This window comes from Epinephelus fuscoguttatus, linkage group LG7, assembly GCF_011397635.1.
Source record: "Epinephelus fuscoguttatus linkage group LG7, E.fuscoguttatus.final_Chr_v1".
NCBI classification, from domain to species: Eukaryota; Metazoa; Chordata; class Actinopteri; order Perciformes; family Serranidae; genus Epinephelus; species Epinephelus fuscoguttatus.
Genome location: NC_064758.1, coordinates 17,045,461 through 17,067,357, shown reverse-complemented (window position 1 = coordinate 17,067,357; position 21,897 = coordinate 17,045,461). Strand labels below are relative to the sequence as shown.

At 41.5% G+C, this 21,897-nt stretch overlaps 1 protein-coding gene across 1 annotated transcript in view; it reads right to left on the bottom strand.

Annotated features, from left to right (window-relative positions):
• Positions 1-20,157, bottom strand: part of sema3b (sema domain, immunoglobulin domain (Ig), short basic domain, secreted, (semaphorin) 3B) — a 98,386-nt gene extending 78,229 nt beyond the window's left edge. The window contains exon 1 of the mRNA XM_049580903.1: positions 19,648-20,157. The gene's annotated coding sequence lies outside the window, so the exon portion shown is untranslated. The remainder of the gene's footprint in view (positions 1-19,647) is intronic.
• Positions 20,158-21,897: the final 1,740 nt, after the last annotated feature.

Below are 21,897 nucleotides of genomic sequence, written 5' to 3'. Positions count from 1 at the left end.
AATTCAGTGTTTTGTTAGTTAATCGCCACTCATTTGAGACATTCAATGGCATGTCTGGCCATTATAGCATCATAAGGTTTAAGAGGGAGAGGAAAGGCTTGTGACAGTAACCAACCACAGCTTTTGTATCTTTCTTTGTATTCTGGTAAACCTCCAGCAGTATGTCAGATCATCATGTTGTTAAACTTACCTCAGCTCAATTTAGCTGTAAATTAAAGTAAGATTGTTTCAATGAAATGGTTACTTATAACTGTATTCTATAGTGTTGTCAGTAGAACAGTACCTTGACAATTTTGAGCAAATCCATTTGTATATTTCATCTATCTTTAGATGAGCTCTATACGACGTTCAGAGCATTAATATAGCATCAAACGACTAGCTATGTGAAGATATAGTGGAGTGTCCTGAGTAGAGATTGAAGTCACACTCCCTCTGTGTGTCATAATCTGCGCTTTGTTTGTTAATGTGGTAGACTAGCCAATCACCGGCGCTTTGCAAAGCCCTCATACAGTGGTTACCGCTAATCGGGTTGGCATTGCTGCAGAAGTGTGACGCTCACCCTCCAGTTTCCCCTGGTTAACACCGTTAGCTCTGTCAGCACTGTTACTGTTGTCAGCACTGTTTGTGCTGTTAGCACTATGTGCTACTGCCAGCCAGCTCAGCCACCTCCATGTTCAGACAACCTCTGAATCAATGACATGCTCTAAATATCATATAGAGCTTCTTTAATCAATTATAAACCACTTATCTAGCTCTCTGTCATTGCTGCAGATGGCAAAGTAAAACCAACTCCCTAGACTCTACATACAGCTCCCCCAGGGGAATCATAAGGCGTTCTAATGTCAGATGGGACATAAAATTTCTCTCGTTCGTTCTGGATCTGCACCTTCCATATCAACAGGCCCACAGAGAGGGATCCAGGAAGAATCGAGTTCAGATACTAAACCACCTCAATGGTCTTCTTTCAAAGTTAGGGGTGACCCACTGATACCATTGAGTCTGAAATATAATCACTTGTCATTAGCAGACCATGTAGGGTGATCCACCTGGTGACCATGTAGACAGAAGGACTCCATGTAGACAGGCTAACCAGTAGAAGTGGTTGTCCTAAAACAAGGACATGATCCTTCACTTCCCAGTCCCTCCAGAAAAACCCGATTATGTGATCGCATAATTCAACGCATATTCATGCAGGGGCCGCATTTTTTAAAAAATGCTGCACTTTCACCGCATAAATCGCAGATTTCCGCGCAAAATGCACGAAATATGCGGGGCTTACATGATTTCATAATCCCCACATTTTCGTTGCAAGAGGGGTTTTCCTTGTGAATGCTTTCTGTAATGTACAAACAGCTGTTGTGTCTGTCTGAGGTTTGCTGTGCGCGTCATGTAATGAGACAGAGTGCGCACTGGGCAGAGCCAGTGTGATGTTTCTTCTCCTCCTGTGGGGAGGAGGGAAGAAACTTTCCAGTGAAATAAATCTCGATCTAAAAGAGCTGGTTATGAATGTGGGATCTGGCCTCAGAGTAGCTGCGCTCCCGTTATCTCTGATAACGAGACAAGATGGGGAGACTGAAAGCGTACATAAATCACTCACTCTGTTAGCCCAAGTCAGGGCTAAGAGAAGTGCTGTCTTTAATGACAGTAGTTTGACAGAGATTTGTGACAGAGGCTCGAAGGGAGGTTCTCCCAGAGTGCGTAACACCAGGGGTAAATCCCACTGTGGGGCCAAAGAGCGTGTGACAGGTCTCTTTCAAAAAGCGCTTAACCAGCAGGTATGCAAAAACTGATTTTTCTCCATAGCCTTCATGACATAATATATATTTATTCATTTTTACAGAAGTTGTAGCATATTATTTTTGTAAAACTACAGAACTTGTTTGACTCAGCAATGTTTTGTAAGTTTGAGCCATGTGTTTATTAAGGTCTGAAATAAAACAAGATGAGAGCTTAAATATTCCCTGCACTTTCTGTGATGTGGTATGCTTGCTTATTTATTTATTTAATTACTTCCTATGTAATTAGAAATGACTCTTTACATTAAGGTAGTAGCCTAGTGAGAACAGGGTGTTTGTCGGAATCACTTTTTTCCCCTCTTTTTCATCAAACCGCAGTTTTTGCAAGTTCACACAATTTTTACAAGTTCCCACAATTTCATCACATAAAATTGCATAAATATCCCACATATTCCATCGCATTTTTTAAGAAAACATGCCACAAAATCGAGGATTTTTGCCCGCAACAATCACAAAAAAACATTTTTTTCCATTTTTGTTTGTTTTGTTATCTTTGCTACTGTTGATTGTAAAAAAAAATAAAAATAAAATAAAAAAGACTCATACCATTTTTGGGAGAGGGGGTTTTCATTATAAAATTGGTTACATTTTTCTGAAGCAACACTAAATACACATTTTTTTTGTTGTTGGTTTAATAATAAATGGTGAATAGTTTGGTTCAAAATAAAGTATGTTTATCATTGCTTGTATTTAGGGATAAACCAGTGGCAGCTGGGCCACAGAAAGCTTTCCCCCTTTCCCTCCATTATGGGCAGCCCTGCAATTAGTTATCTTAAGAGCACTGCTTGTAGAACTGACCTTAGGTCTCTGTGATGGTAGCTGAGTGCAAATTTTCCTGAACCCCCTGATGGTGAATTAAGAAACCCCTCGAGCTGAACTGGTATAAATTTTTGTTCTTCAAACATCCAAAAACTACTCTGTGCCATCATGGTGGATCAAAAGGTAAAGACATCTGGGGCCCATTACATTTCTGTTGTGGTACATCTGTGAAAAATTTTATGCAAAAATATTCCTGTCCTGTACATCTGTTTGAGTGCAGGAGGGAGGGGGGGTGCATAAAAAGGTACAAACTGTCAGACCAGGTCTCAATTGTTATTTGAAAATAGGGATGTGTTTTCCACTCTTCTACAAATACGAAGAACAGACCTGAAATCCTTCCACATACTCTACTGTAGGTAACAACTTTCTACGTGTCAAATGTCTTTTCCACAAGACCAGCCGACCTGGAGCCTCAAGCTAAAATACCTTATCTGTCCAGCTGAAAATACCATTTTACTAATGGCCGCAGCTACTGCTACATACCAAACATGCTTCCTGCACAAAACCTGTCAGGATGCCTGACTTGTGTTACTGTGTGTATACCCCGTGTGCGTGTGTGTATTTTTTGTTTAATTTCAGCCACTGTATCGTGAAACTGTCCCCTGGGTCAGTGCTCTTGAAATTTACTCCACCTCTCTTTTGTGATATTAACACGCAACACCTTAAATGCTTTTCTTAAGCATTACTGCAGTCCTTCAGTAGTACAGAAACACACACAAACACACACTCAGACTGTTTAAATTACATTCATTTGAATTGGGATGCATGCAAAAGACACAGAACTAAGATGTACAGTATGAATGCCAGTGCAGTGTAAACACTTTGCACAGCTTTTCAGCTTCACAAAAATATTTTTTTCTATTGTTTTTATGTTGTTTGGTGTACACAAGTGCAGAATCTCAAATTCCCAATCTGGGCACGTTGGAGACTTTCTAGATTACTTCTTCTGATTCTCAAGTGTGATACAATCAATAACAAAATGTCTTTGTTCTCCATCTGTCTGCTTGTTAGTGGGATGAGGTTTGGCTTATACAAACACACACACACACACGTGCACAGAACACACAAACACGCACACTGAGACACGCCCATCGTAGTCCCCAGGTGCGGTTTGTGGAGATGGAGGCTCTCTGAAGGTGAACCCCATGGTGAGCAAAGGCGAGGTGCTGTGCTCTGTGAGTGTGTGTGTGTGTATCTCTGTCCTTTCATGTATTCAGTTGTCTATTATGTCTGTATTTGGGGCTGGCAGTCATGAAGACAGCCAGCTTAAGAGAGAGAAAGAAAGACAGAAACAAAGATGTGTGAAAGATACATAAAAACTAAACATTTTTTACTCTACTCGAAATGTAAGTTGTTCAGTCTGAACTGTATTTTTTCTTTTTTTAACACAAAAGGAAAACAATCAAAAAAGGAGATAGTTTGAAGAGAGAATGAGGGGTTGAAGCGAGGTGGGGGGGGTTGAAGGATGGAGAGATGTAGCTTTTATCTGGAGGAGGGGAAGCCAAATTAGAAATGTGGCATGATCCCCCCCCTCCTGGGACTGAGTCAATTAGCCTGCCTGGAGGAGCTGCCAAGAGGCTAGGGCTGGGGGATGGTGTCGGTAAAGAGGGTAGTGGTGGTGGTGGTGGGGGGGCTGGTTGAGACAGGAGAGACCTAGGGCATAGGCAAGAGGGTTTTTATGGGAGGGTGGGTGGATGTGGAGGGAAACTGGCTTATACAGACAGAACTGAACACTCTGCAACGTGACGGACTGCTGGGTGTTGTGCAAGATATCCCTATACAGTAGAAAAGGTGGAGGCTGAAGCATTTCCATAGGTGGTTAATAGCTGTGGATGGAGTATGTAGAAGAAACCATCTCATCAAGCCTAGTCACCATTTGTTACCCCTGTACAGACATGGAGAGAAGGAACTTGAACTTTTGAACAGGTCTCTCAGTCCAACGCGAGTTGGCTGCAGCACTGCGGTCTGGCCATTATCAGAAATGCAAGGACTAGTGCAGCAGAGATTTGCCTGTTTTTTATTAAACATTAGAAGTGGATTAAAAGTCATGATTCAATTCATTGTTTAAGGTAACAATCAATCAAAAATGTCGAATGTATTTGGCAAGGATAGCAGGTCATCCGTAGGGTTAGCGGCTCAGTCCAAGATCCTTCACATCAGCATGTCAGATTGGCCTTGGTGAAGTTACTGAATCCCACATTGGCCTTGATGATCAGCCAGCACCTTGTCAGGAAGCTCACTGCCATCGATGTGTTTTGTATAAAAGTTCAATAAAACTGCAGTCCATTTATTATCTGCCACAAGCTTCTCAAATGTTGAGAAGTTGCTGTCTGTCCCAAGTTTTATATCACTGTAAATTGAACTCTTATGGGACCAAACAAGTCAGTGGTGTAGTGGAGGGTATACTCAGGTGTACGGGTTTAACCACTTCTTTTTCTATCCAGTGACAGTATACCCACCTATCAGCAAAACAGCCATTGTAATATATAGGAGAGTATGCCCACTTCCTCATTGGTAACCTACCTATCTACCTAGTAGTACACCCACCTCATCAACTACCACTACACCACTGAAACAAGTAGTTTAAAGACTTCACCTGTGACAGCTATACAGTATAACTGTGTATATTGTATATATATATACCAAACTTTTTTTTTCTTCTCAAAAATTAAAATATGTATGAAAAAAATTGACTTTGCAATGGCGAAACACCTGACGTCAATATGACATAAGAAAGATGTAGGACTCTTATGTCAGACAGACATTAAATTTTGACAGTAATTTCATTGTCTAACAAGATTAGAATTTCAATGTGGACATTGTCATTGTGACATTTGTCAGACACTTGTCTTGTTCTCCTTACCTTAAGACTAAATGTCGTCATTCTATGTCAAGATGACACTGCCATGAGACATTAGGAAGAAGTTGGATTATGGTTACTTGTTACAAATCAGTTAGACAATATATCAACGTCATCTGTCACTAGTGTTCTACGCCAAACTGATGCCATTGTCCTGACATTGAATTTTGGTCACAATGTAACTTCATACACATATAAACATCTAAAGACTTTGATGGCCATTTGGGTGGAGATTTCTCCCTCACCTACCCCAAAAGAAAATACAGGTCTAGACTGCAGCCTGGCACTGATACAGCCCTCTGCCTGACAACATCCATCCGCCCAGTTTAACCCACCTAATCTGCTAATCATTTCTATTCCTCCTCACAGCGCAAATAAAAATAACAAAAATACTCACTTTTTTGTAACTTTTTTCATCACTCTTCCTTTAAAACATAACTCTGCTCTGATTGCTAGCCTTGGATATAAAAACTGGGGTAGAGTCTGAGACCAACTGGAAAATACAAGGCAGAAAGACTGCAAACAATGGACTGAGGGCTGTTGGAGTGGGTACAACTGACAGCAGCTGTACTGCAGAATTTAACGGGAGTGGATGGAGAGAGAATGGTGAGAGGCTGGAAGCACCGCCAAAATGCCATTATCTCACCAAGCAGCTCACCCATGGACCAGATCAATTATTACTGTACCAAATCACAACTGGCAATATACGCTAGCCTCGACCAAACATTGGCATCAAACTGAGACTTTTAATAAACATAAAAATATTTTTGAAGAAACAGCAGCAGTGCTGAAAAACAGACTTTTGCAATAAATGCTCTCTTTAAATTTTCTCTCTCTCTACTTTTGATTACTCTTTCCATCTATTTCCATCTGTGATCCTGAGCAGCTGCAGAACAGCGGTAAGCAGGATTACAGGTGGTGAGAAGAGATGAAGATCAGGAGGAAGGGAGGGCAAAGGGGGGAAAGAAGGGGGGTTACATAAAGGAGAGGGAAAAGAGGAGGTGCAGGCTGAGGAGGGGAGGGCGAATACAGAGTTGGGGGTTGTTAAGGAAGGTGGAGAGCCTAGGTGAAGGAAGTAAGGAGTGAGGGAACAAGAGAATAAAAGGAGAAAGCAGTAACAAAGGAATGACAGTGTGTATATGTTTCTGAGTTTTCCAAATGAGATACCAGACAGTCCCTGTGTGTGTATGCTATCATCACCAGTGGCAGCAGAGGGTGGCAGGTGACTTGAGTGACAGGTTAAAGAGGAAAGGAGAAGGAGAGGATGCTGTACTGCACGCGCTCAGTAGCGTGTCACCAGGCAGGCCTGCGTCTCCTTCCTTATCTGACAGGCACACTGCAGAACAGCAAAATCCCCTGCATAAGCCCCTCGAGCACTCCTCTGGGACACAGTGTGTGTGTATATGTGTGTGTATGTGTGTGTGTGTAGAGACAGAGACAGTTTCTTAAACTATAAGGGTGCTTGTATGTGTGTGTGTGTGTGTGTGTGTGTGTGTGTGTTAATGTGTGTGTGTGCATGTGACAGGGATGGTGAGAATCTCGTTATTTTCCTATCTTCCTGTGTAAAGCCTCCTAATTCCACCTCACCTTCAACACTGCATGACCGCTCAAGGTGATGGGACAGGACAGGCGCCCGGAGTCCAAACTCACTCTCTTACACATATACACACACACACACACACACACACACACACGCACGCACATATCTACACAAATCAAGAGTGCAATTACAGGTCAGTCTGGCAAAGGAGAGGCTGTTCTGCAATAGCGCTGAGCATTCGAGGAAGAAAGAAGAAATTAGGAGGGACAGGAAGGGTGAGTGGATGTTTGCGTGTGTGTGCGCGGCACACGTGTGAGTGTGTGTGAGGGACAGAGAAGGGGAGGAGAGGAGGGTAAGATAGTAGAAGGAAAGGACAGGTAAGACAGGGAGCACAAAGACAGTGTAGGAGAGGCAGAGCAGCTTTTTGTCACCACATAATATTCATATTATGGACTAGAAGTGCCAATAACTGATTTTCAACATCTCTAAGTTTGACTGTTATCATGTGTTTAGTCTTATATGAGTTACAGATCAGCACTAAGGGACACAGGATATGATAAATCTCCAAGACAATGATAATCTGACAATGAAAAGCGCAGCATTGCAAAAAATGTCAATCGTGTGGGTATTTGCCAGTAAGACTTAGTCATGTTCCTCTCTGAATCTGGTCTGAAATTGATAAAATACCCAGATTTATGAAGGAATCTCTAACACATCGGATATTTGCCTCTCCTGCTTTTTATTACCAATGAGTACTACAATGTGTTTTCAGTTAAGAAATATCTATGCTGTCTAAACTTTAGTTTTAGGTCTTATTTATTGAGTTAAGCATTTTTTTGTGACTTAAAATTAATAAACTAAACCAAAATAGAGTCAGTAAGGCCTGTGAAAGGTTTACGATAATGCTTTTGAACCTCAGTCCTATTAACAGTAATAGTACACTCTAATATCTGTAGAGCAGAGGGGTGTGATGGCAGTCGTAGAAGACTTGTCCAAGTCAAGCAGGAAGTTTCATCTTATCATGTGCCAAAAGAAATCAGCCAAAACCTGTCTACTAAAGCATGTTTTTTTCTTTCCCCAGCAAGACTGCTCCTGTTTATTCTATAAAATGAAAGCACATATTGGTTGCCTTTAGACAGGACAGCTATAGAAACACTGGAAAGGCAGGAGACAGAGGGGGGACAACACACAGCAAAGGGCCACAGGTCAGAATTGGATAATGGCTGCTACAAGGATTCAGACTATATGGGGTGTACACTCTACTAGGTAAGATAGAGGTTGCCCCATATTTTGATTCTTTTCCTTAAATTTTGCAGCTATGTTTTGAAATTACAATGACTGTGCACATTTTGATTTAGGTGAGAAATGTATTAATTTGCTGGCATGACTCATCATTTTCTTTTAATTACTTTGGCAAACAACTTGCTGTTGGGAAACAGACATAAAACAGGTAGCAAGTTGGTGGTGACATTGTTCAGTGAAAGAAAGGGAAGTCCAGGGAGGTGTCCAGGAGACACATTTAAATCTGCCAATTGTGATTCCCACCTTCCCACTGCACTTGTATAGTGCCTTTCTAGACTTCCGACCACTCAAAGTGCTTTTACACTACGTCACATTCACCCATTCACACACTGGTGGCCGAGGCTTCCATACCTGGTGCCACCTTCTACTCAGTAAGCATTCACATGCTGTCACACACCGATGGAACAGCCATCGAAAGCAATTCGGGCTTCAGTATCTTGCCCAAGGATGCTTCAACGTGTGGATTGGAGGAGCTGGGGATCGAACCGCCAATCTTCTGATTAGTGTGCGCTCTACCTCTAAGCCACAGCCGCCCCATGGTCAGTTTGAATCAAGGTTTTACCACAGGTTGTTGATCTTTGTCAAAGTTTCTCTGACTGAACATAACCTTTAGCTATCTTTAAAACACTCGGAAGTTGTGGGTCAAGTTTGTGTTATTGCAGTAGGAACTCTAGAAAATACTGTAGCATGACATTGACCAAGGCCAATTTGTGCTCATCTAAGTAAAATGGAAGAACTCTCTGTCTGTATGTCTCTGGTGTATTGCTGAGGACCCAAGGAAGTGCAGTGTCTATAGGACATATTTATTAGTAGTTTAGTATGTACACACTATGTAGTGCATTTAGAGGGGACCCCTACTGTTACACTGCTGAAAAGCATGTTGGATATAGCCCACTCTCTGTCGTTCACTTAAGTGCATTCAAGAACAGATTGAAAAAGAGAGACCAGAGAACTCACACTGTGGTAAACTGAACCATTTCAAGCACCAGTGATGTAACTTTCAGAATGAGTGCTTCTGTTCTGGGAAAATAGCCTGGTCCCAAACCACTTGCTGTTAGCTAATGACGCATATACTCTAGCATTGCTAGGGGACACATATGTCCTGGTAGGTGTACTGCTCAGGAGCCAAGAAAGCACAGTGTCGAGTGTGAAGCTGTTTGGGTTAGAAAGTTGAAAACTCTGGAGAAAGTTGCAAGCAGCAATATCAGAGCCAAGCTACCATCCCGTTCTGAATGAGCACATTTTAAATGGGCACTGTGCTAAATGGAGGTCAACTGGAGTTTTTGAAGCAGGCTACATAGACAAACTCCCATTGAGCAGCGTTTAAACCAGCTTAGCAGAAAACAACATAATCACAAACCAGTTGTGGTTTAACATTACAGAACCGTTTCACTGTGAACAGTGCACTGATGGTGAACTGAGATCAACCACCCTCCCTTCAGCCTTATAATTACATCAGACCATCAGCATGATTAAGTGATTTGCTTTTATCTGATGACATGGAGCCACATTGCCATCAGCCATCTCATATCTAAGACATCTGTTCTGATACGTGATTCCTAATTAACCTCACTCCCATGTTTTGGGTATCAAGTTTAATCTGATGACATCAATTATGCTAAATTCACTCTACACAGCTAGTCCGACATCCAAAGCTTGGCTCTTCACCTCTGTGCAGCCTAAGGTGGTCAGGTGGTTTCTTTTGCTTTGGTGGTCAAAAATATTTCATTCTTGAATCAGATATTTCCTAATTTAAATTAAAAATTTAAACTTTGTTAATTTCACACTGTGCTAACTAGGTACTGATTAAGGCCTAACATACTTTAATGGAGTTCTAGAGGTGGGTCAAATCTTATTTTACCAAAAACAATCAATATTTTGGGGGTTATAGTCAGGACTCAACAATAAGGATTGCCGGATTGCCCGGGGCAAGTAAAGCTCACGGTTGGGCATGTAAACTAACAACTCACTTGCCCGATCTGGCAAGTTGCTAAAAATAGTAAAAGTTAATAACTGATAAAATAAATGTATTTTAAAACGTGCTCTTCTGCTCTGATGCAGCGGTCTCTCTGCCTGAAGTCACAGGCACACGCTGTGTAACAGTGTCCTGCCCACAGCCCTCATTGATATTATTTTGCGCGATGGACGCTTCATATAATAACATAACAATATACTATTTATGGTGTTATGCCATTGTGTCATTTCTGTCTCTACATGGTCACGCATTAACAATTCTCCTCTGCTCTCTGTATCGCGCACGGCGGAGTCCCGCCACACACACAGGTGAGCATGCTAGAGTGGCTCGGGCCGCATTTTCTTGACCAAACCTGACCCCGAGCCCGGTGCAGTTTGTCAGCTGACAAAGTTATTGAAATGGACAGTGTGTAAATAACCAACAGACTGCTGTTACGCACAGACAGACACGCTGCTCGCACAGCAGCTCCGCACGGCACTCATGCTGAGCTTGTGTTGCATTCAGGCGTTGTCACGTACATAACAACTTCCAAAACTTAAATAGGTCATAGCACAAAACAGCAGCATGTCAAGTGACTTTTAACTTTTATTATATTCAATACAACTGTATGTTCCTAAATCTTGAGACACCTCATATGTAAGCTAGACAGACATTTCCTGCTCATTAGTCCTAAAGAGCCCTTCTGGTGCCAGTAGATACATAGAAACATCCCAGCAGGCTGTGCTTTGCAAGCATACAAAAAAGTTTCACGCATGTGAAAATTATTTTTCATGCCTGTGCTTCACCTCCGCTGCTACAACTCTGTCCTAGGGGAAACACTGCTGTGTGCGTTTTGTGCAACAGGTGGATGTGGTAGTCTACTGGTAGAGTAGAGAGCGAGCTAAGTAGCGCTGAAGTAGAGCAGAGCAGGGCAGAGAGATGGAAGCAAAATAGATTAAACCCGGTGTTAATACAGCAGAACTGGAGAGAGGGGTGAAAAATAAATAGAGGTGGGCATGGCTCAAGTAGGGCGCAAAATTATAGACGGAGAACGATTGACAAATTTTTCACTTTAAGCCCTAACACTCATTTTTGTGTAGGAATTAAGCTACAATACATGACATATGTTGTTTTAATAAATAAATACAGTGTGAATAAAGATTACGTAACATACAAATAACTGCAGTCTTTGTTATTTGATAGCCACTTAAATTAAACAATTTTTATAGGGCAAGTAAAAACTGACTTTGGGCAAGTAGATCTCTGACCAACTTGCCCAACCGGGCAAGTGAAAAAAAAACCTTAGCATTGAACCCTGATAGTGATGACACCTTTTGCTGCTCCTTAACATTTAACATCTTCTGCTCTCCAACTTCTTTTATCATGACAACAGGAAATCAGTCTTTCTGTGTGTCTAGTACATTAGGACAATAATGCTTTTGTAACAGAGGAAAAAAAAATGCTATGACTTCCTGTCTCTAGTCTGCCTGTGTGCTGAGAAACTGTAACTATTACCTAGAATGTGCCACCTTTTCATGTCTTTTCTTGCCTCAGTCAATGAAAATAATTTCTTTGTCTGAGTTACAGGAATATCTTTAATCTTTATCTTATAAAGAGAAGTTCTGCCTTTCACATTCTTTCACATGTCCTGACATATGTCCAATTTTGGCATCACCGTTCTAAGAAATCTTCCATCCTGATTTATTTTTGTGCTGCTTCCTCCTTATCTCCTATTTAAAGACCTCTTCACCCTAAAAAGGTTGAGCTTGAAAAGCAGTTAAGGAGCTATCTACACTTCTATCTCTGTTAGAGCATCTAACATCCTTTATCTGCCTTTTTAACACAGTGATGAATCAGGGAAACTATCTTCGCTGACCTCAGGTTCAACTCTTTTGTCATCCATCCAGTCATCCATGTGTTGAGGTTATCCAAACATATCAGATGACACCGTTAAAACATGAGGTCCATTGTCTTCCACCACATCTTATGTCTCTGTCATAGTGAAAAGTCTTGCCTTTGGGCTATCACGCATATTTATTGTCACATGTGTAAATAAAGAGTACGCATAAATCTTTTTTAAAAGGTTTAATGACACCTGCTGATAGTATATCACCAGTGTTGGGTAAGGGTTACTTTAAAAGTAATGAAAGTACGTTACTGCGTTACTTTTTAAAAAAGAAACCAGTTACTTTACTGCATTACTCACTGAGAAAACTCAAGCACTTTTAAAGTACTTTTGAGTATTCTACATTTCCTATTGGGCAATGGACCACAGGGCGCTAAGCCTACATTTTTTTGTCTTCAAAATTAAAGTTATGGACCACTTGCCCTTCACTGAGATCCAGTTCTCCCATCACTGCCGTCACTTTGACCAGTAGAAACACAGAACGATCTGCTGCCGTCGACAACTGTATGACAACAACACCCCAGTGTTTTTAATATTTCCTCTAGGGATGTTACCACACAGAGTAAAAGGGGGAAATGATGGTGTGAAACAGCAGAGGCACTTTGTCAACCCGCTGAGTTAACGCTACTGTCATTAGCATCAAGCTAGCAAACAATGGTACATCCTCACGGTCGGACATAAAGTAATAACATTAACAAATAGCGGCGGGGCTTTTACTCACCACAACTGCAGAGGCTCCCAGCTTCATTTGAAACAGACTACATTATAGACGGTCCGTTATTTATTAATCCCTCTGTGTGTTTATATATTTACTTTTTATCTGCTCTGTTGTCTTTGTAAAGTTAACATATCGCACCGTCATTTCAAACTCAACACTTGTTTCAAATTAAAAGCCCCTTATAACCTCGGCTGAGAGAATCCCTCCATTTTTTAAATAGACTTTTATTCTGAAACATTTGTCAGAACTTCCTGTGGAAGATACAGTAGCTTGACAGTTTACGTGTGGCGCTTCAAATGTAGCTCCTGCCATCTGCTGACGCTTTTAGGTGACTACAGCAACATGTCGGCTGGCACATGAAGAGACACAGTGACTCAAATAATAGTGAAAGTAATAAAAATAGGACAAGAACAACCCGATGACATCACACACGCCGTGAAGGGCGACCGGGGATAATTGGTGAGTACCAGCGTGTAGGGTGTACCAGGCATAATGCAAGTCCTGAGTCTGAAATATGTCTGTCAGCGAGTCCTACTCCACTTATTTAGACTCCACTTATTTAGACTCCACCTATTTAGACTCCACCTGTTTAGACTCCACCTATTTAGACAACGGCAGCATTTCTCCGACCACGTAGCGAGCCACAAGCTCCGTGGCTTCTTTCAGACTGATAGGTTTAACGTTATCTCCGTTATTAGAACCAAACGACAGCCGGTGCTGTTTCGGAGCGGAAGGACCAGCGTTCTAAAAGTAACGGAAGTAACTGATGTCTTGTTTGAAAATGTACTCGAGTATTTGATTACTCAAACCGCAAACTAACGCGTTAGGTTACTCATTACTGCAAAAAGTAATCAAAATATAATAACACGTTACTTTGTAACGCATTATACCCAACTGTATATCACACAGAGGCGCATACGCACAGGGCGTTTGTTTTACTTTAAATAATAGTAAAAACTGGTCATCAATACAGATGTCATTTGCAGCATCCTGTTCAGTTATTGACTGTAGCTTAATCATTTACTTATTTGTGTATTTATTGTTTTCTATTTTTCCTTTATTTTGTATAAATGAAAGAAGATGCTGAGCAGACCTCACCACAAGAGGACCAAATTTACTGTAAACAGCAGATGAACAGCATCTTTATGTAGCAGGAAACAGCTACCTTTAGATATGGTAATGTCACTTAAGAGCAAAAATCTATTTCAGTGAAAAATTATTTTTTTGCTTTTTTTAAAAATCCGATTGTTACTACTACTCTCAGTACTCATGTGAAAACTACACATACACACAAAAGCCCCGTTTCCATCAAACACTTTCGGTGTGGTACCTTTGGAACCAAAAGTAACCCTTCAGACATGGTACCTAGACCCTAGCTTTTCCACCGCAAACAGTTCCCTTAAATGTGGGTGGGGTTGTTGCCACTCACTGCTCCGTCCAGCACTCACTGTATTTCCTTATTACAGATGACACAGATAGAAGTCTGCAGCTTGTTTATCGTCCACAGAACGAGGTTGCACACTAAAATTGTCAGAACAAAATAGAACAGGCTGCAGTGAGAGTCTCTCTCCATGGGATATTCAAATATGTTAGGTTTGTGTGTTTAGTCCAGCTCAGGCAAGCTCGTGGGTTTAGTGTTGCCGGAGCCCACAGGGATTTTTTTCTTTCCGTTCACATAAGCCGGCCGACATTTTTATAAGCTTGAAGATCCACATATTACTAATAGTGTATGGCGTATATAACTTGATGGTCAAAGTTGTTAAAGTGAAATTTAAAGTGTGTTGATTCATGTCGTCAACTCATGCATTGAGTAACACTACAAATTAACGTCCCACCTTAAAAGTCGCCGGCAGTCGGCCCAGTGAATTAAGTTATTTTTCTACTCCAACAACAGCTGTTACAAGAGACAGCAAGTCATCCTTTTATTTCATTGTTACAGTTTACTAAAAGCTCTCCATGGAACAGTGGTTACATGAGCCTAAAAACCAGCCACACTCAGTCCTGAGCAGAGTGATCATATGCTATTGACCAATCAAAGGACTGCAGTGTTCACAGCTCCACCTTTTAGTACCAGTTCTGTGTGCTATGTACCCCAACAGAAGGGGGGCCAAAAATAGGAACCGTATGGAACGGATCCATTGGTGCCATCCACAACTTTTCACAGTGGATACTGAAAAATGCGCACCAAACTGGTGGAAACAGGGCTAAACAGTACAGACATGAGAAATAATATAGCATACACATAAACCCAAATCTGCACACATATTAACTGTACATACACACATTTATGGAGACACAGGGTTCCACATATTGTACATGGTCTTACATACTGTAAGACATGGAAACATAAAACCTACAGTTGCATGCAAACTCCTTTACAGAGGTGCTACACCTGAAGTGTGGCCCGCTCTCTTTTCTCTCTCTTTCTCAACACGTTACCCTTCATCAACTGCAAAATCAAGGGCAAGTATCATGTTATTTTCTTTTAATCAGAAGGATTGAAAAAGAAAACAAAAAATAAATTAATAAAAGAACTGATAAAAGTTTGATGCTAACAGCCTTTTGCTTTTATTTGAATGAGAGAACAGCCTCCGCTACCGTCTGTCCCCTCCGGCTATATGGGAAAAGTCAATATTTCAAGAGAGCAGAGACACTCATTAAATATTTCAAACAAAGGAAAACTGACATTGCTGCCCAGTCTCTCTCTCTCTCTCTCTCTCTCTCTCTCTCTCTCTCTGGCTATAACTAGCCTCATCAGTTTTCTGCGGCTTATCTTTCTTTATGTCATTCACATGAAGAGAGAAAAAGACAAACCAATACAGAGCAATAGCCCAACAGTCCAAGAACATATATTTATCCTGTGGTCTACACAACATGTACATATTAGATACCATACTCTCATAAATCTCATCATTTCTTACCTACTTTCTGCTGACCTAGTAGATATTTCAGGCTGCGGAGAGGGTTAAGAGGAAGGTTAATGGGTTTTTCTGCTGAGGAAGGGTTGAGATGGGGGTTAATGGGTTTTAAGGTGTGGCAGCAGATCAGTGTAACGCCACTTTAACCATAAAGTTACCTTGGTGGTCAATTCATCACCAGGCAATCAGCAGACCCACCTTGAACCCACAGGAGCTGTTAGGTTAAATAAATGTCCACTTTGCTGCTCTCTGATGTCAAATGATTGAGCACACCTGAAGAGAGAATGCAACCTGTGACCAGGTGATGAAAGCTATTATATGTATGCTTCTCTCAACACTATGCCTCTTCTGATACTCAGGAAGTGATGCGTTTTAAAGCAGCAGCAATGTGTTCACAATACGGCTGGGTAGCTGAACAGACAATGCAAAGAGTGACATTTACCAAGACTCAAGCAACCCGAGTTTGCAACTTATTAATAGCCTAATATGAAACAGTAATGTACATGGATCTACAAAATCGTTTAGATGGTACACCAACTTGTAATTGGGAGGATGGTGCCTGTTCGTACATGATGTAAATTTGTGAGTGGGTAGGATATCCCAGGAGAAATGCTCCAGGGCACCAACTAGCTCAGCAGTTTGGCATTGCTTTTGGTAGTGTTTTCTCAATGCTTCATGTGTATGCATATGATTCTGATGCTTTGTGTTTGTTCTATGTATGTTGACAGTTTGAAATAAAGTTTTAAAAAACAAAGAAGGAGCTAGCTTGTATTCTCAGTGTCATGGCAGAGAGGAAGAGACTCAGAAACGCTTGGCAAACTATGTATCTGTGCTGAAAACGCTAGCAGTATTTCAGCCAGACTAAAACTTTTTCATTCTAATTTGTTATTTTTTTTGTTTCATTAGTGTTCATCTCTGATGTTACAATACATAAAACTGTGCAGTCATGTTTATGTAAAACCCTGCAATGTTCGACCCTGTCAGCTGACATGGTTTTTTGGCTTCTGATGACGTATTTTGCCCCTTTAAGAAGCTTCAGCTTGTCAGCAAATGCACATGAGAAACCGTTAAAGAGGGATGATACTGATAAGGTTACAGCCTATACTGCAATAGTTCATGAATAACACTAGCAGGGATGTAGATTCTGCTGTTAGACTGTCATTGTTTTTGCAATAGCAGTGAGACAGACCACTACAGCCATGTCAGGACAGTATAAACTGTTTGCATATACGACAGTGTTGTACTACTCTGTAACTGTAGGGGCGCCAAAATACGATCATAAACAGTCTTACAAACAGCCTCAAAAAAGGTTGCACTCTGAAAACATTGCCAGATTAACAATGGACAAAAAAGACTGATGCAGCAGAACAAGAGATATCATCTTTTTCATTGCACACATTCTTCTTCCTTGTCAAGACCAGCTGCCTACATTACCCATAATTAGGGCTGCTCGATTATGAAAAAAATAATAATCACGATTATTTTGATCAAAATTGAAATCACGATTATGCAGTGCTCATGATGACTTACTGTATATCGTTTACACGATGGCATGTCATGTCACGGCGGAGTTCGGCTCCAATGCACACACACATACACACACACACACACACTCACACGCACACACACAGACACGTGCGCACACACACACAGACCAACTTCTCTCGCTCTCCCTCTGCCATTTTCCGCACTCTGTTTTTGAAATCTTCCGCAATCACCTGGGCCTCGCATTACTCGTAGTTCACCTACTTGACTGGCTTGTAGAGTGAAAAGAGGAGAGGGCAGGGGGAGGTACAGCACATGCGTGGCTTCTGGGTGCGTTTGATTTGCAACACAAGACAACGAGAGTAAACTGACAAGAAGCACATTATCGTCTCATGTCGATTATTTTGTTTTCATAATCGTTGAAAGCCCAAATCGTAATCTAGATTAAAATTCGATTAATCAAGCAGCCCTACCCATAATGCAACCACATCACCAACAGTTCTGTCTCAGATTGACAAAAGTGGAGGCTAATGTAGCCCCAAGCGCTGGTAAGCTTACATCTGTCTAAGTCCACACCACTGGATGTTTTTAAAATTTTCAAACTACAGCAAACAAAAAGCCCCAATGGTGGCGATCTCAAGTGACATCACCTGAGGCAATCTGTCAGACTTCACGCAGCTCTGGAGCCAAAAAAATGCTTTACACATCTTTTCCTGCATTTATTTAACAAGACCTGTAAACAAACTTTGATGTGTAAAAACATTTTTTTAAAACAATTTCTCATGTCCTGATTTAAAAACATGTTCAAGTCAATGCCCTCATTTATGCTTTCAATTCCATTAACGTCAACCAAGACATGTAAGAAAGCTGCAACCAAACTCCATCTCAGTAGCAACCAAGATGAAAGAACACAACCTTACTGTGTGACCATCATAGTAACTATCATGTAAAACCATCCACTACACCCAAAACAAACTTCACTGCAAAGGTAAAGAAAGGGTTAATGTGTGGTTCAGTGGTATGGTAATGGAAGGGTTACTGTGAAGGTTAAGGTGGGTCTGGGGTGAAGGGTTATAAAAACCAGTAAGACCCGGGATTACAGGACTGAATAGGTGAGATGACAGACAAAATACACACCTGTGAGTTTGAAAACACGTTTACACCCAGTCACACACAAAACCTTCTGGTGATAGCTAAAAAAAGAAGATGCTGATACCACAAATAGCATAAAAGCAAACAGATATTTAAAGCTTTATAAAGGCAGATGGATTGTCATAAGGAGGATGAAGAAGAGAAAAGAGAGGGGTGGGAGAAAGGATGAGAGCAAAGCAGAGTGGCATGGGATAAGCCTCTGTCATTAGTTGTGGGATTTCAGTGAAAATCTGCAGAAAAGGCAGAAGTAAATGAGATTAGAGAACAAAAGTGGCAGAGTGTGGCGGGATGGAGGGGAGAGGGAGTGGAGGGATGAGGCACACAATAACCGCAGGTGTAAAAGAACCAAAGACTTCTAATCTTCTACATGTCCACCGGTTTCTTTATTCGCCACTGATTTATAGTCTGTTAAAATTCAGATGCTTTGTTGTGGTTCTAAGACATGCACAAAAGCTATTAGATCAGAACCTGGTCCTGTTTCAAAGCTATAAAGTGTACGTAGACCTTATTATGTTCTCAAGCTGAAAACATAACTTCAATGTGACTAACCAATGCCAACAGAAAAAGACAGATTCTCTGCTAAAGCGATAATAATTGCCTCCAAATCCCCCACTTCCACTGGTGGACCATCAGGAAATAAAACATCCAAGACACACAGTCTCCCTCATGCACGCAAACTCTTTTTTTCACATTTTCTCCTTCCCTGATTTACATTCAGCTGAATCACCCCCTGATCAAACCCAATTAAAGCTCCCAGACCCACAAAATGTTCTCACTTGCATATCCTCCTGCTAAAAATAATAAAGTCCACACTCCTGTCCAGCCAGACTCTTATGTTACTCAGGGAAATCACCCTAATGATCAACACAGATATGAAACCACAAATACAGTAGAGTTGAGACGCATTCGGAGCTGCGTAATTCCAACACAAACACCTACACAGGGTATTCCCCAGTTTCAGTATCACTTCAAGAAACTGAAATCATCCCACTTTTTTTGGCCACTGAATAAAGAAACATAACATAAACCACAGCATGGACACTTCACTTTCACATTTACACTTGTGCCCATCAGTCAAACAACAAACTATTTACTACATCAGTTTCCTGTTAAATTAAAAGCTCTAATGTGGAGGTAGATCCTGGCAAAAGGGACAAAGAACATACTGGAGCTGCTGTCAGGAAATTAAAATCTCACCTTCATCAGCAGCCTCCTCTGCCTGCGTCCCGGCTCAGTCCTCAGCCCCTCCTAGTCACTTTCCTCCTTGGCAGGTGCCATCATGGTCAAATAGTCCACAGGAAAGGGCTGTTCTCTCATGTCCTCTGTGTCTCTCTCTCTTTCTCTAATCCTCCCTCTCTGGGTCCTGTTGAGGTTTGTATCACCACGAGAAAAGCAGCATGTGTGTGTGTGTCAGTGTGTGTTTGTGCGCGCAACTCCAAAGGTCCTGGAATTCCTGAGTCCTGCGCTAAAGAGCAAGCGTGGTTGAGCTCCCTCTCCGTCTCATTCTCTCTGCACTCCTTTTCTTTTTCCTCTCGCTCCCGGCCGGGCAGAGAGGAGGAGAAGACAGTCAGGGGGTGGGACGGAAGACAGAAGCTGCTTTCAACCAACTCTTTCTCTATCTCTTCTTTCTCCCTCCTCTACCCTGCTCCCTCTGTCTTTTTTGACTAACTTTTACTTGTTCTCTCTCGGCGTGTTCTCAGTGACAGATACTCTTTCACTGCTCAGCAAGGCGTGAAAGCAAAGCTCTCTCTGTCATACACACACACACACACACACACTCACACCCTCCTCTTTCTTTCAACGCCACTCCCTCTGCCACAGTCCAGAGGTAAAGTCACTCCCTCGCTGTGTCACCCAGCCGCAGTGTCTTTCTCCTGGCTGCTATTATGATTAAACATGCTTTATCACCTCAGGTTCAGTACGCTGTGGGTCCATGTGTCTGTGTGTTTCTTAGTGATCCAGCAATTCTTTTGGCTGATGTAATAAGGATCAGGGTGAGCCTAGGATAAGGGTGCACTTAACACTTGGGCTTCATTTCAGTTTCAAGTTCCTTCACAAAGTTCACACATTCTTTAAAATGTCAACTCATTCATGAGTTCTTTGTTCAGTACAGAAGGTGTTTTACCTTCTCTTCTGTTCCCATGAGTTGAAAACTATAAATTGATTCAAGTGGTTGAGTTCAAGGTTCAGATGGTCATAATAAAGCCCTCGAACCTGATACCCTTGACCTTTTGACTGCTGCTTTGCCAGTCCGAAAACCTGATGAGAAAAGATTAGGGATTTGGAGGTAGCTTCTGTATTATGTGTTTCTCTTGTCTCAATAAAGTGGGACAGAAAATGAGCATGAAAAGTTGCGTCTCTGAATGCTGCACCTTCTGGAAAAACCTATATTGGTTTAATGATAGAGCCCATTTCTTCCCTTCAGCCATAACCATCTCCCATTTCAAAGGTTTGCTCTAGAAAGTGGCTGTAACATAACCACACTTGGCATTGGGGACGCAGAAAAGCTGCTCTTAAACAACACAAGAAAAGAAAAAAGTATCTGGTATCTGTTTTAATGTCGAACGGCAAACCTCATCACCAGTCAAGAGCATTAATACTGGAAGACCCTGCAACATAAAGGAATATGCTGAGTAAGAAGTCCAATACTGACATTTGTAGATTTATTCTTTGCCAGAATATCTGCACTTTGTTGGTCAGGGAAACATTATGGTTATGGCATATAAATGATGGTTATGTAATCGTGAGGTTTATGCAACTATAACAAAGTGGATAAGATTAGGGTACGCTAGACAACTAAAAGAAGATGGGTAGGTTTGGGGAAAGATTGTGGTTGTGGGGATGTGATGGGACACTAACTGTGGTCTCCAGTAAGAAAGTCATGACACACCATATATCTGTCCACCACCTCCTCACTCCTACTTTCTGCCTTGCTACATATAGAACACGCTACTTTCTGCATCGGCAGTCAACAGAAGCACTGGATGTAAATCCTAGTTATAATTAGCTGAAAGCTTTTTGTGGGATCACTCTAAACCTGGGACAGGTTCAAAATGGGAGGTGGAATATAGGCAGTGGTCACACTGTGTGCTTGTACGCAAATTAGGTGGATTGGGAAGCTTGGTGACACAGTGACTCCTCAAAGGGCTAGTTGGGGTTTACAGGTCTTTTTTTTGCTTAGGGCCCGTACACATACCGCTGGGTGCTACCCTTGTGCCTTTTCTGTGCCAGCTTCAAGAGCATGGCAGCAGATTATGTCTGAGGTTGCTAAGCAACCTTAACAAGCACATATCACAGCCTAATTACCTGAAAGCCTGAGTGCAGAGCTGATCTTCTTCCAGGCACTGTTTGTGTGTAGGCCTTTTGTCCGTGGGACAGATTTAGCTCTGCACTAAAATCATCAACTTCTTCTCCATATTTATCAAAGATTGATATTTATGGATGAAG